This window comes from Ceratotherium simum, chromosome 6 (genome assembly GCF_057802395.1).
Source record: "Ceratotherium simum simum isolate JZ-2026a chromosome 6, ASM5780239v1, whole genome shotgun sequence".
NCBI lineage: Eukaryota > Metazoa > Chordata > Mammalia > Perissodactyla > Rhinocerotidae > Ceratotherium > Ceratotherium simum.
Window position 1 is genome coordinate 76644404 of NC_141905.1, and position 16682 is coordinate 76661085.

Here is a 16682-nt window from a genome sequence, read left to right on the forward strand (position 1 = left end):
CTATTAATTAGCCTCTTCTCCCTCAGGACTCAAATTTACTATCCTCTTTTTAGCTCGGGAACATATATTTCACCTTATACATTTGCTCCCTCTCTTCTCTATAGCTGCTAAGAATTTAAAAACAAGCCAACAACCGAGATGTGTAACATACTACATAAGACTTCAGAAGGCAAAGGATATAGATTTCCTTTTACCAAGGAAAAGAAAGCTTTAATAGTGAGGAAGGACAAGCCTAAGAAGAGCTGGTTTAAATGTGAAATTAGAGTAGGCCTGGGAAGAGCGTGTCAGCACAGCGTCCTGTCTCCTCGCTTCCTGCCGAATGCCTCCTGCGAACTGGTGACAGTGATGGATGACTGGGGAGATTGTCCAAGCCAAACTGCTAACCAGCACTGTGTTAGATCTTTTTGTAGTTGCGGAAACAAAGCTGATAAGATCAAGAGGCAACATAATCCCAGCTAATGTAGTGTGATCTGTCTTGTATGGCGTAATTGGGCATTATGCAGGCATCATACTTTAAACCAGCTGGGATGTTTGTAGGAGTGGAAAGGAAAACTTACTGCACTTTAAAAGAAGTTTGGTTTTAAAATAATAATAACAATAATAATGGGATGTGCCTTCCAGAGGCCGTGGCAGTGTCTACTCTGGATCAGCTGAGACTAACTCAGAAATTAAGCCTCGAGACCCAGCACGGATCTACGGTTTCACTTTCCACTTCTGTTTTTGCTCTGGCTCATTTATGATCCTCGGAGATGAACGTCCAAGAGGGATGAATCAGGGAGACCTTGTTCCAAGAGGTCACAATTAGATCATTGCCTTTCACTGGCCTTCAAACAGGACCAAGGGGAATAATGCCTTGGGCCTTCAAAGGAAAGGAGGTAGAACATTACATTTTGTTACTTGTTGCTATCGCTTTTCTTTATCCTGAGGTTATTTTCATTATATGTTTACAGCATATAAGATACGTACTAGGTAAGACAAGGGAGTAATACATTCAGGCTAAAAATGGCAAAAGCAGAGGAAAACTTGGCATTTGCAATTCTGGAACTGACTGTCCGAGTGTAAAAGACGACATGTTCTTTTTGGTACCTGTCTGGGTTTTTTGTGTATAGAAACCGATTTAGAGGTGGAGGGAGCCCTGGGATATTCATCTTGGGTGAAGGTTGCTAATATCACCAAAGTTTGAAGCTATTCTATAACTGCTTTAATCATCCTGAAATTTAAAATTACACTTCAGTGAAGAATATCTACAAGATCTTTAAAAAAAAGGCATACACAGTAGTATCTATTCAGATGCAGAAAAAGTGTCAAAACGCTTTTATCTCAGACAGCTCCTGAGCAACACATGCTTTCCTCCTTGCATTGAAAGGATCATTTAAATGTGAATTCATTTTTTTGTGTTATTAGGTTTTGTTCAGATTGCACAAATAATTATCATACTCAGGTCAGATTAGAAACTGCTCTGAATGTTCCTCAATGGGATAAAAATCTTACGAAAATTAAACAAATGCAGAGGAGAGTAAAAATAGTTTGTCGATATGCTGCCCCAAACTTGCCCAAAGATAATTATCATTGCTTATAAATACATGTTTGAGGTTGGCTTGAATACGTTTTTGTAAAAAAGAGAAAAGTTATTATCTTGAAAGGAACTAAGTAGAGCCTAGAAATCGCTATCATGGTCTGGAGTGAAGTAATCACTTTATCCTCATCCCTGAACACATTTATCCACCTCCTAATTCTTCACCTAATTAGAGGGAAATGCAGAGCTGTCCTGGTCAGGGAGGTAGGGATTAGGGTTAAGAAAACACTTGTATTGGGAACTCCCTACCTCCCCTGGTCAGTGTGAAAGATTCTCAAAGAATCTCCCAGCCTAGCTAATCCATGACCCTCAGCAGGGAGGAAGTGTTAACAATTTAGTTTAAAACTCACACTCTCAGACAAATGCATCAAAAACGGCTTTTCTCCTTTGATTTGTAGGTATTAGTTGTTTTTCCAGGCCCCATTAAGGACTCTTCATCCTGGACGGCAAGGGGCATTAAGCCCTAGCAAGTTAGACTCGTTCCCAGCTCTGTCTGATTCAAAGGCAATTTACACTAATTATTCGAGTCCACAGCGTTACCCATATTAGCAGAATGAACCATCTCAGCAGGTAAAAGTACTTTTGAAATGTTAATTTATTACTAAGTTATAAAAATGTCCTTGAATTAAACTAAAAAAAAATTAATAGCAATTTTAAAGGATGGGACTGAGACATTCTGTACCCCTTTTTTATTTGCACCAACTCCTTCTTAATTACTTGTCCTTTAAAAGCACAGGTTGTCAAGGCAAAGGGCAATGCATTCTCTGGCGTTATGGTTAATACAAAGATCTTGCCTAGTTTGGTGCATTTTTCTATCCAGTTTTCCAAGGGAAGCCGAGTGAATCCCGCAGCCTGGCTGCATTCAGAAGCAGCCATGTGATTTTATGCCTCACAAAATCTGCTCATGGGTGTTGGTTGCTGTTTCTCAGTCATTGATATTTTCAAAAGCCTCTTTTATATTCCATTGCTTGTTCCAGAACAGGTTCTCTGGTCTAGAAGCAGTAGCAAGGCAGAATCAACAATTTCTCTTGAAGCATTTGGGACTCCATCCAACGAGGGTGGACTTACATGCCAGGCGCCCCTAGTCTCCATTTTCCAAGGTGTCCCAGGCACAAAAAAATTTCACCATAAAGTCAGAGGCTCTTGTCTGCCTTCTGGCTCAGTCTCTCTCCCCTTCCCAAGTGAGTGGGAGGAGAAGGGGTAGGAGAAGGAGGTAACTGAAATTAGAGTCTGCCATGTTGGGAAAGAACCCGCTGCTCGGAAAAGATCCAGCAGCTACACTCTCCCCACTACAGGAAGTGCCAACAGCGACCCCTCCTGGTGACCAGAACAAGCCACAGGGTCCAAACAGTGCAGCTAGTTGTCGATGAAGACTACTTTCACCTCATTCTTTCATTCATTTTACAAGCATTTATACACAAATGTATAAGAAATAATCTCTACCCTCAAGCTGCTCAGAAGACAACAAGGGTGATAAACTTGTAAAGCTGTAACAGAGATATAAGGAAGGGGCGGTAGCATCCACAGAAAGAGAGACATACGCTGTCCAACAAATACAGGAAACTGTTTACAAAAGAAAAATCAAGATTCACTAAGCAGAGGGAAGGAGAATCCAAGGTTGAAAAAACAGCAGGTGCAGGGCCCCGGGAGACATAATGGCATAGCATCTTCAGAGACCTGGAAGTTGGGTGGGATATCCAGACTGTCTAGAGCTACAGGAAAATGAATGGGAAGGAGTGGGAGACAAACTGGAGAGGTGGGCAAGGGTCCCACTCAGCTGTCCTGGAAAATGTGGTGCGTCTTCACATAGAATAGAGGTCTCCAAATTTTTTTGATCATTTATCCCCATCCTTGAAAAAGGATTTGATCATCCCCAGTATATGTGTCCTTATGATTAAATTAGGTACATGTACTGATTTAAATCCATCATAATAAGTACTGGTGATGTTTATTTCATTCTTATCTTTTTGATGAAAAGATGTTAATAGAAGTTCTAGTGTTTTCTTTCCTCACCTCGATGGATTGTTGACAGTGTCAAATGCTCTAGAGTTGATGGGCCCATGGAAATCCAACATCTGCCCCAGAGAATCTTCCTGCCCATCTCAGTAAGGCATACTTGCTCCCACTTTCTAATGCAACCAGAAACTGGGTCACTTGCCAAGAGTTCTGACCTAATTAGATCAGAAACAGGTGACGGGCAGTTACAGCAGGAGCCAAAGGAGTCCCAACCAGTGGATCAGCAGATGTGCCCTTAACATCCCACAAGGGAAACCTGGCCCTGTACCTCCCAACAACTTTTCCCTCCTGTCTTGGAGTAAATGCATTCGTGACCCACATATCAGCACACCCAAGAGCATGTACTATAGATTCTAGGATCCAGAACACAGCTAGAAACACAATGAGAGTGCCCACAGGTCAATTCTAACATAAAATAATAGCAAGAATAACTTGTAGCATAAATAGAAGAATATATAGGTCACCATGGAGCTGGAAGCTAATTTGTGCTTTCCAATTGTCTATTAAATGCAGTTTTCCATAGATTTCTTATGAATCTTTCCAACACATACACACATGTGCACACACACAAACACACACATACCTTAACTTAATTGCTACCCAAGCAATTCTAGTGTGATTAGGAACCTATACTGGATGCCTGTAAGATACACGATAGAGCAGCTACTACAAGAGCCATGAATTATAGTGACAGCTCTCTTTGCAAAACTTTGCCCTAGGACTAGAATTTGTACTTAGGTCATTGGAAATAGTGAGCTCCTTCAGATTCTAGAAATAGCTAACAGAGTCAGGATGCCTCATGCTGCCACAGTCCAACCATCCATCCGACAAATGTTCGTTGTTATTGACTATCTGTGGTGTGTCAGGCATTCACACGTAATATCTATAGTCACAACTGGAGGAGATACATTTTCACCTAGTATTTAAATGTTACTTGCCAGACAACAGTTGGAGATGGAGCATCTAAAATAACGGTAGAGAATAACTGTACTTCAGATAGAAACCTAATTCCCAATCGTTGCTCTTTTCACATTAAGTATTTAAAATGTCTTTTTAAACCAAATTATCACATTATGTTCATTTCTACTTGGAGAATATGGTAAAAATCTTATTTATTTGGAAATGATAGTAACCCAGATTCTATCTGAACTAGCTCTCTCTTTTTCCTTTTTTAGAAATGCTTTTTATTTTATAGATAGTGTAAATGAACAGTGTATAAATAAGGAGGTAGGGTATAAGGAAAATGTGAAAAATCCTTAGAGAACAAATTGCTTCCAACAGTTTCATAACACACCTTTGCCTGCAAATAATGGATATGAAATCACAAACCAATTGATTTAATCATGTATCCTAAAGACCTTGAGAGTCACAACTCAGCTTTAATTACAGAACATCCATGGAAGTCAGAATAGTACATTCCCATAAAAAATTTCTATGGTTCAAAGTACTCACTAGTTAATCTGACTGCCCCTTCACCACCACCACCATTTAGTTTGAATTAATGAGAATGGATTCACTAATGAAAGCCAAGAATTTTCTTCATTCTGATGAGACAATACAGTCGTGGAGGGTATAGCTGTATAAAATAATTTCCATGGCATGTGCTGGGAAGCTGGAAGTACTAAAGATGATGGTGCCTGGCTCAAGGCTTATGATCAGAAGGGGGTGAAATTAAGTTAGAACTGAGCATTTTTTACTTTAAAAAGCATGAAGAAGCAGCACTTTTTTTTTTCATATTGAAAAATATATCGTGATATTGAAGCCCTGAAAATCTTTAAAGAATCCTTCCTTATCTTTGGACCCATGGCAAAATAGAAGCTTTGCATATGGAAGAATAAAAACACATGTACACAAAATATGTCTGTTGATAAAGATGGAATTTATAGCATGCATTTTATGTACATAATGCATATGTGTACACCTTTAAAATGGCCTCAACTGGTGACCACATAGAATTTCTAGGAGGCTGTATAAAATGGGTTTACCGGCTGTTGTAAGCATCTTGAAACTTGATTCATATAGAAAGGCAACACAAGTCAGTTGAAAAGCACCAGGATTAGAGTCGGGAGACTCAGACCCCAGACCCAGCTCCACCGCTAGCTTCCACTGTGACTGCAGGCAAGTCGCCTAGCCTGGCTGGAAAAGAAAGGTTTGATTGCCTTGGCCTCCAAGGGCTCTGTCAGCACTAAAATTGTCCAACTCCATATAGGAAGCATTTGATAGTCATCAGAGAGGAAAACTGTGTGTGAAAGCGAATGTTTCCAAAAATAGACATACAAAGGATTTTTTTTTTAGTTTGAATTAAAGAGGGGAAAACAGTTTTGTTTAAAGCACATAGACACACACACACTCAGAGGCCTCTATAGTGTATTTTATAAGAGCTAGCCATGTTTTCCCCAGTTGAATAAAATGTGGCTTTGCAGGTATTCAGATCACATTGCATTTGTGCATTCTGCACAAGGCTGTTGGCTCTAGACAGACTTTAATTCTAATTAATACAAGTCCAGCTGAATCAGTGAGTGGAGGAAGAAAGACTAGAAACGAAGAAAGGAAATGAGACGTTAGCACGAATGCCTATCACATTGTGAATATCTATTCATCTGCATAATATTAATGATACCAAATATGCAAACAGATGTTTCTCTCATTAAATTGTATATGCAAATACTACTGGTAGGAGTGGTAATGTTGTCTTGGGGTTGAGAGATCGTTGAGGGTAATTAAAGGTTAATCCAGTTTTCAGTTCACAGACTATACGACGAGAGTGGTTATAAAGAAAAATTGTCACTTAACCTTCAATTCATTACCAATGGCACATGGATTTTCTACTTAAGTAATATAAACATATATGCATTAATCATTACTCTCCCCTCCACCACCTCTGCAGTGGCTGATCACTAGCAACCATCAGCAAAGACTTGTGAGTTGAGCAAAGTTGAGTATTTCTGTGTGGAGCATTAATAAGAAAAAATTTATTTCCTCAAAAAGCATTTAGAATCCATCTAGAGTCATAATCCCTAATTTTTAATAGAAAAATCTGAAGTACTTACATCATTACTCCTTGAATATAATTAAAAGCATTGTTTTAAGATACTGAAAGTGAGATATTAGAGGCTGCAACGACTTGACCAAGATTGCAATATATCACTGTTTTTCTTATTGAGTTAATTGAAAATGGTACATGGTTTGGAAGATTTTTTTGACACAAAAGTTTAAATCGTCTGTTGGGGTGTTTTCACTGCCTGTTTTGAGGAGAGAAAAGAAATTTTCAGCAATTAAGTTCAGAAAAGTTCCAAATTGGCGGGTCTGTGAGAAGAAATGCAAGGTCAGTATAAACCATGTATTTGCAGGAAGAGTTGAAAAAAAGCAGAAGGAGAAGAGGTTTTCCTGCATCTGTGGAATACTCAAGAGGATTTATTTCCTGATCAATAGTTACAAAGAGCTTACCTTTGGTTTAGTGGGAATCGAGGTTCTGAAAGGGTAATCTCTTCTCTCCCCTTTACTTCTTTAAGTCCTGGATTCTACCAGAAGTGCACAGCTATTCACTCTGGGTAAAGACCCACGCAAAGCTAGCACACGGAATACCTGAAGGCTCCATGCTCCTGTAAATTAAAAGTGTGCCTTCTGTTCTGAGTATTCAGAGATGCCAATCAAAATGAAATCAAAAGTTTCATGGGCAGCCAGATCCCTGACATTTAATCCTCATTATGCATTGAGGATTTTTAGTTAAGCCCAAATTTAATTTTAGTTCTCATGCCGCCAGAAAAACCAAAGCTCCTTTCAAAGTTGCAGTCCTACCTTAAATCTAAATCAAATCTTGAATATAAAACTAAACACTTTTTTTGCTCCTACTTTCTTATAGGAAACAGTGCTTGTTTAAGATGTTACAAATTTCCTTGGGAAAAAGTGTATTTCTCAAGAAAATGGGCTATGTTTAACTTGCCCAAAGCATCTGTTTCACAGAATTTTAGCAGTACTCGCTTAGTGGCAAACCCAAAACAGAAGGTAGCTCCCATAATTCCAAAGGGAGGAGAGAGATGTCTAATAATCCAGTTTTTTGTTTTTTTTTTTGTCTGCAGAACACCAAACAATTTAACTTCTTTTTTACCCACTACTTCATTTATTGATTTTTTTTTTTCCTTCTCACTTTTTTTCATCTGTACCAAACTGCTATTTGGTCTTTGACCAAAGGGTGGGTCTGCTGGGTTTGAGAGCAGGGCAGCCCATCCATCACCAGAGCTAGGAACAGAAGGGACCTGATTGAACCCTCTTCCTATTTGACTGGCTCTGTCTTAGCGACAAAAGAAGGAGCAGGGCGTTTCCCAGTCTCAGCTGAAAGAGAAAGGGCAGGAATAGTTATGGCACTGCCTGAGTTATTAGTACATAACACATGCATTTTCCCCTGGGTGCATATTAAAAGATCTGATCGCCTGCCCTCTCCCAGCTAATTCTGGGTAACACTTGGAGATTTCCAGCCCTACTCTCAGGAGGCTCTTTTGAAATAACATGGCCCTGTGCTTCTCTATTTGTTAAGTAATTGAGAAGTAATGGTGATTATTACGTATTAAGAAGAAGCCAAATTCCCCTGGCGCCAAGCAGCCCCCATTAGTGATGTACTGCTCAGAAGAGCATTTGGTGATGTTGAGGTTGAGTCTGGGGAGCTAGCCTGTGGTTGGAAAACTTCAGACTGGGCCAGATGATTTATTTTGCTAAATGCAGCAGAAACACACCTCCCGCAGAATGGAGGCCTTTGATTTTGGGTGATTCTGGTCCCTCTTCCCCGGTGTCCTAAAATACAAGGGCTGCCTGTGGTTGATTTCAGCCATGTCAGTGACTTGAACCTCCTTCTGACTATTCTCACTGACCATCTTTGGCCCTAGCTTGATAGGGTGTGATGAACGTGGTACATCTGGAGCGCAACTGAGACATCATGAGGACAAGCAGTGATGCTAGAATGACCCAAAGGAGGGAACCAAATGGGATATCTCAGGCCAGTTTGGCAGGAGACAGGATGAGTAGTGGCCACTGTGCCTTCAGGAAGCCACTCAACTGCTCTGAGCTTCAATATCTTCTTCTGCAAGATAGGAAAATAATAGTACTGACCCCATAAAACAGTTGAGATGATTCTATATCATAAATATATGAAGTGCTAAGCACCCAATACCAAGTAAGCTAAAATGATCGTGATAATTAAGATTAACACGCTTGTCATGGCCTCTTTTGAGTCACTGAGTTGCTTGAAGAGACTGGCATGTGTGCGTAAGTCAGATCTTTAAGTGGAATCATGGGACGTCACCTTCAGGCCAGTATTGAGGTGGGCTCTGGGCAGTTTGTAATAGAAACCCAACAAGTGTTGTGTATGCCCCAAACCCAACCAAGTGTGTAACAACATCAACAAAATGGGTGCCCTCTGGAGTGATGCAGGGGCCCTGGGGTGCCAACACCCACATCTGACTGCCCCTTACTCGCTCTGAATTGGCACACCGCTTCACTTCTCTAATCCTCAACGTCCTCACCTGTAAAATGGTGGTGTTAGTTCCTCATGTCAAAGGATTGATGTATCGACAGAATAACAATGTAGGGGAAACACTTTGTCAAATAGCATCAGAAATAGAGGGGTTTGTGTGTTTGCATACACTGTCCCATCCTGGTGTCCAGCGCCATAATTGGAACACCATGCCCACATCATACCACTATTCTTAACCCTAATGGTTTGTTAGTTTAACTCATTAGGGGCTCTTAGCACTTGAAAGGGTGTTTAAAAACACAAACCAACAATTAGTCTTTGGGGACCAAAGAATAAATGCAAGCATAATGTATCACTTTTCCTGGCTTAACAAACACCATTGTGATGTGCTAATGACCCCTACTGAAGGCAGTAATTTTCAGTTAAATAAAGCAAGCCACCAGTCCAAATGCAAACTCTCCACAAAGACGCAATCTGCCCTTCCCTGTGCGCCAGCCAGGAATAAACACTAATTCAGTATCATTTATAAACAAATAACCTAAAAACAAAGTAATGAGTGTAATATAAAAGGTACTATCAATATCAAAAAATATGTGTAACATAAAATGAAGAAGTTAAAAAACACTGATCTAGGAACCAAAAGACAAGGGTTTGAGTCCAGCTCTGACATCCATTAGCTCTCTGAACTCAGAAAATAATGTCAACGCTATAAAAGAGCATATGTAACAACCACAATGAATCCTACCTTCTCTGATCCTCAAGTTTCTCATCTGTAAAATGGGGGCAATGTAGTTTGCTGCCTGCTTAACAGTATGGTGAGGACCAGGGTTTAATGTGAGTAATTGATAGAGCACTATTACAAGTTGGAAGGCTTTGATTTTGATAAACTAATCTTTAGGGTAAGTGACCTCAGAAGTTGATTCTGCCTCTAGGACTGTCAAGGTAAATATGCAACCTCAAATAAGAGGGAATTGGGTAAAGATATGTGTGAAGTGGGTCTTCCTCACTTAATTTTTTTTAAACTGTGGCAAAATACATGTAACATAAAATTTACCATTTTAACCATTTTAAAGCATACAACTGAGTGGTATTTAGCACATTCATAATATTGTGCAACCATCACCACTGTCTAGTTCCAGAACACTTTCATCACCCCAAAAGGAGACTCTGTACCTGTTAAGCAGTCACTCCCCATTCACCTCTACCCCCAGCCCCTGGAAAACCTTAATCTGCTTTCTGCCTGTATGGATTTGCCTATTCTGAACATTTCGTATTAATGGAATCATACACTATGTGGTCTTTTGTGTCTGGCTTCTTTCACGTTGCACTGTATTTTCGAGGTTCGTCCATGTTGTAACTTGTGTCTTTTCACAATTGTAAGCCCGGTATTCTTTAAGCTGTATATTCAAAACACAGGGTTAATAAAAATAGTAATCTACCATTTACTGAGCACTTACTATGTGCCAGGCACTGAGTACTTGGTATACATGATCTCACATAATCCTTATCAGATGAGCAGTATTATCTCCATTTTACCAATGAGGAAGCTAAGATTGAGAAAGCTTAAGTGCCTTATCCAAGGTCACACAGCAATTAAGTGGCTAGGAATCAAACCCTCTGTCAGATTCCAGAGCTCTTGCTTTTAATCATCATATTTGGTGTTTGCACAGCCCGAGAGGACCAGACCACAAAGAGCTGGAGTATGGCCAGACAGCCAGTTATGGGACCCCAGTGAGCTCTGAGAAGGCTCACAAAGGGAGGCATCAAACAGAAGCTTGGGTCATCTCACAGTCTTGCACGCTTCATCCTGGCTGGCACCGACAACCAGCTGGGAGCCCAACTGTGACACAAACACCCCCAGGCACGGTCCTGCGATTGCCAGTTGCTTGCCCCATACCCTGCCTTTGACTGTCCTCTCTGAGCTAGACATGACAGAGAGCAGTCACTGGACAACCTCAATGCTCTGGTCCTGTTTCCAGTGGCCCTCTGAGGTCCAGGCTGGGCTGGGCTGATAACACCTTAGTCCTGGAAAAGTGTTCTGTCCTCACCTTAGAATCCTGTCAGCTTCCTCTCACGTGTGGCCCAAACACAAACACTGCAAACCTGAAGACTGGAGAATTAGGCCTCATTGTGTGACTTGAAGAAATACATAAAGCCCTAACAATGTGGGGATCTTAAGAGCTACAAGTGGAGACTTAGCCAATGTTCACCAGAACTCCTGGGGTAAGAAGAAAGAACCGATGCTTTCAGCAGTAAGAAATGAGCACTAAGTGTTTAGCATTAGATGAAGATCTGCGCACTCTTTCCTTTTCACGTGCTGGTACTAGATTCAGAGGAGAGAGAGCCCTCATCTTCAGCCATCATCTTGCTATTCTTTAACCGGCTCAATTTTAATTAATTTTAATGATATTGACAGAAATATGACATTAAGTATAAAGAGCAAAGAATTAGGAATAAAAGGACCCCAATGTGAAACCAGACTCCACCACTAAGTAAACGTAGTGAGACCTTGGATGAATCATTTACCTTCTTGCAAATGTCCCACCTTCAAAATGGGCTTGAGGAAGGGATTTGTGACTGTACCCAGTGCCTGTCTCCTAGGATTATAACAGCCAGGCTCCCAGGGGGGACATTCGGCTGGAGTGCCTCATTGTATGGATTTCTTGATTTGCTGTTGGGAAGATGGTAGGGAGGCTGCAAGAGCGCAGCAATCCTCTGCTCGCTTGCTTGCTCGGTGCCCACGGCACATCGGCGTCTCAACTTCCTGGAGACCCCATCTGTGTGTCCGTGAGACAGGAATCATGTTGCTCCCACCCAGAGCTGTTGGGAAGACCAAATGCCATGACTGCGGACGTGGAGCGGAGCCCAACAGATGTCAGTCCGCCCCGCCCTTGAAGTTTCAAAAAGAAAAGGCACATCTTGATGTTATTTTATGCAGTCTGGCCAAGTGATTTAAAGAACTGACCCAAAAGACAACAACAAAAAAGCAAATCATATGCCATGGGCACCAATTTCTGAACTGGTCACAGAGGGAGAGGGGATTGGCGCAAAGAAAGGGAGGAAGATTTTCCAGTTTCAATGACATTTCAATAAGTAAGTCACCTTCTTTAAGGGAGGAAAAAAAGAAGACTTCAGTGGGTAGCATGTTTAGCCTGTCTGATTATGGCTCACCTCCCGGGTTTATCTGTGACTAAGAGTATAACTGATGGAAGGGCACTGATTTATGAGAAACTAATGTCCTAATTCTGTGGGCATTAAGCAAAAACTAAATATTTAACTCAATCATGACCTGTAATTATCTTCCATTTCATATATCTATCTTTAAGTTGCAAGAGAGACACAGACTTCATCTCTTTGGGGATACAGTTAAGCTTGACGTTCTATCACATGTCCAACTTTCATTCTCATTTCCATGAAATCTGCAGGAAGTCAGGACAACCTGGGGGAAAGAGGTTTGGATTTGGAGTCAAACCATCTGGGTTTGAATCTTGGCTCCAACACTTACTTATTCTCTCTGTGACCTGAGTAAATCACTTAACTGTTGTGAGCCTTAGTTTCTTCATCTGTAAAATGGGGGCAATAATAATACCTCCCAGTGTTGTTTTAGGGCTAAAACAAAGGAAGGGACGTGCAAGTTCTGTGTTTAAAGCAGTGTCCACCCTGAGGAGTTTCTTTTCTTTTTTTTAATTTTTTTTTTGAGGAGATCAGCCTTCTGCTAACATCTGCCAATCCTCCTCTTTTTTTGCTGAGGAAGACTGGCCCTGGGCTAACATCCGTGCCCAACTTCCTCCACTTTATATGGGACGCCGCCACAGCATGGCTTGCCAAGCAGTGCATCGGTGCGTGCCCGGGATCCGAACTGGTGAACCCCAGGCCGCCGCAGCGGAGCGCGCGCACTTAACCGCTTGCGCCACTGGGCCGGCCCCGCCACCTTGAGGACTTTCTGAGCCCACCCTCCACTTTGGAGCCCAGAGCATTCTGCCAGGGGTGGGCGGGAGGTTGGGGGGAGTGGAGGGGAGGGTGGCAAAAAGCAGAACTTGGCACAGGAGTTTTTCCATTGTCCAAAAATATAATCTCTTGAGAATTGTTCCTAAGAAATGGGATGTGTGTGTGTGTGTGTGTGTGTGTGTTTTCTGAAGTCGATGAAATTTTTCAACAAAATTTTTACTAAAAATGGAACTTTGCACATCTAATTGCACAATTTTGCTAAACAAAACAGAAGATATCTTGCCTGGCTCCAGGGATATCCAAGGGGATTAATTTATCACTCTTCAAAAACAACTCTTTGGAGGAATACCCTCTTTGATTCTCTATTCTCACATTAATTAGTGGCAGAAGGAACACTGCACACACTCGGTATAGCAGAAATAAATCTGCGACCCCTCTCAAAGGGAGAACCTAGGAGAGGAGGACACACAGCACAGTGGCCCCAGGGGAACGCCACGCGGGCCGTTAGTCACCGCCTCCCTCCAGACCTCCACAAGGACAGTCAGGCGTCATTATTTGATAGAAAAGCTCTGTACACTGTTTAATTAAAGTATTTCTTTTAAACTTAAACCCCAGTGACAAACGCTTCTGAGAGTAAAATGGAGACATAGTTGATTTGTTCTTTTTCAGTGATTATAAAGGAAGTTGACTATATTGGAACCAGATCCCAAATCAGACACTAGAATTTGAGATTATTGTTAAGGGCAAGCATTGAATACTATTTGTACTTTTGATAATTGCCTGATTGACTTGTCCTGATCAAAATCTTTATCTGAAGGTATCTTTCTCAGATTCATAACTGTTTATCATGTGATGACATTTTTTTTTTTTTTGCAGGGGAAGATTTGCCCTAAGCTAACATCTGTTGCCAATCTTCCTCCTTTTTCTTCCTTTTTCCCCCTCAAAGCCCCAGTACATAGTTGTATATAGTTGTAGGTTCTTCCCGCTCTTCTATGTGAGCTGCTGCCACAGCATGGCTACTGACAGACAAGTGATGTGGTTCCGCACCCAGGAACCGAACCTGGGCCACCCAAGCAGAGTGCACCGAACTTTAACAGCTAGGCCATCAGGTCTAGCTCATGTAATGACTTTTTAATGGAATTTTTTTTGAGTAAAGTTTAGATTTGCTCCTTTCATTTTGTGTTGCTCAAATCCAATGATTTTCCTTTAAAACATTTAAACATGTTCGTCGCTTTTCATGTTTCAAAAAAATCAAAGTAATATCCAATTAATAGTATGTGTTTTACTGAGTAGAGAGAGAATTTCTGCCACTAAGTTGGGCACAGGCCACCTTTGCAAGGTGGCTGGGTCCCTCCTTTAGGCCCCAAGTGAGCAGATACGCAGAAGGCTGAGTGTAGACGAGACATCCCGGTGTCCCCCACTTTTCCCGGGGCCCCCACCACACAGATCGAGGAGCAGTCTCCATTGCCTGCTTATTTAGGGTAATTACAACATGTGTTTCTTCCCTGCTGGCTCTGCTGAGGCAGAAAATGCTTCATCATTTACTTCAGTCATGAGAATAAAGCAAAAAATCTGGAACATAAACACCATTTTTTCTTTGCATTCAAAGGCTGGGCTCAGGGTGAGTTTGGGAATAATAAACCCAAGTTGGCAATCTGGTTAATAAGTAAGAAGTTGCTGGGAGAGAAGTTCTGCAGTGGCCTGGAGGTGAGGGGGGTGCCCCGGGTCTTTGTCCCCTTGTTGGTCAATAACAGCTGTTTGTTTGCATACAGTTGTTTGGGTTTCAAAAGATATTCAAAGCCCAGGGAGTTTCTGCAGTTGCTGTACATGGAAAGGGATATATATGTGAATTTTTAAAGAGATTTCACCCTAATTAAATCTCTGCTGCCCGGAGAGAGTTGTAGGTTTCCAGGGGGAAAAGAGGCACATGTGATCAGCAGGCCAGCCAGAGCTGTAGACAGGCGCTTTCTTCCTGAAATAAGAATCACCCCCAGTATTCATCTGCAGCCCCGGGCTCAGAGAAATCCCAGGGCCAGGCGCCTTTCTGTTGAAGAAGAGAACTTTGAACTCTCCATTTCAAAAACTGGACTTCTCCTCGTAGTGAGGAAAAGCATCCGATGAACAGCATCTCCATTTAAACTCTCCAGACTTTCAACATTTTCCATTTTAAGCTTGTAGCAATGAAAACCTCTGGTAATGAGTTCCCTGCCCCCGACAGAAATCCTGCATCCATTTGTACGCCGTCCTGGTGAAATGGTTTACAAGTCTGAGAGGAAAAAAATCTAAAGGAGTGCTCTAGAGAAGGAATGAGGAGCTATCACGGAAATCGTTATTTATGGGAAGAGAAAGAGCTAAAACATTACCTCAGAATGCAAGATTACAACATCAGTCGGATACAAAGTAAATCTATTTTAGTGGTGAAACATCAGAAACCCATAATCCTTTCTCAAAGCGCTTTTGTTATTTTAATGTCCGACAAATTATGCTTCTTTTTGAAGAAAAACACTTAGATTTGAGAGGTTTCTTTTGCTCCAGTGTAAGTAACTTCACTGGTTAAGAAAGTTTTAATTTTCTGTAACCCAGTCTTTACTGTGCTGACCAAGCATATGCACAAGGCTAAGGTAATTTTTAACTTCAATAGAACTGGGCACAGGGACCACCAAGATCAGCTTCAAGTTGCTATGGCAACGGTAGTCCTAAAAAGTACTTAAGTTAAGCTGGGCATTTTTGGTTGCTAATTTGAAACTTTTGCCTTTCATAGTTTTTTTTTTTAAATGGATGGGCGTGGATGAGTAAATTGCACTACTTACTGTATTTTCTCTCTCTTTATGTCAGTCTTATCACAGGAATCCTGGTTACTTATCTTCATTTTTTTTTTTTGGTGAGGGAGATTGGCCGTGAGCTAACATGCTTACATCCATTGCCAATCTTCCTCTTTTTGCTGAGGAAGAGTGGCCCTGAGCTAACATCTGTGCCAATCTTCCTCTATTTTGAATATGGAACACCACCACAGCATGGTTTGATAAGTGGTGTGTAGGTCCGCACCTGGGGTCAAACCCACGCACCCCGGGCAGCTGTAGAAGAGCATGCGAACTTTGGTTACTTATCTTTTAAATGACTTTTTAAAGAATAGTAAGAAATCCAGAAATTGTGAAGAAAATTGGGCAAATTGAAAAACAAAAAAAGTAAATCTGTTTCTCTGTCAAAGCTCTTCCGTGGGAAGTCCTCACGGGAAGTCCATGAGAGGAGGCCAGGCTGGACAAGGGCTGTGGCTTCTATGTGCCAACTCTAGCTTGGTGCTGGATGTGACGATGAGCAAGATCAGGTCCACTCTCTAGGAAGGAAAGTGATGTGCGCATTGACACGCTGTGACATGGCAGATGATGAGGCTGAAAGCACCTACCAAGCACACTATTTTCAAAATATAATTAACTGCAATTTCTTTATGACCTTTCAACCTTTCTTTAATGACTCGGAGTTGGAGGTCAACAACAGAATCTTTACTACACACTCAGGCCACAGACTCTATCATGGAAAAACCAAACACCCTTGCACTCATGGAACTTATATTCCAGAGATGGGAGTCAAACAAAAGCCATAATAAATGATAGGTAGATGATAGATGACAGATAGATAGACAGACAGATAGATAGATAGATAGATAGATGATAGACA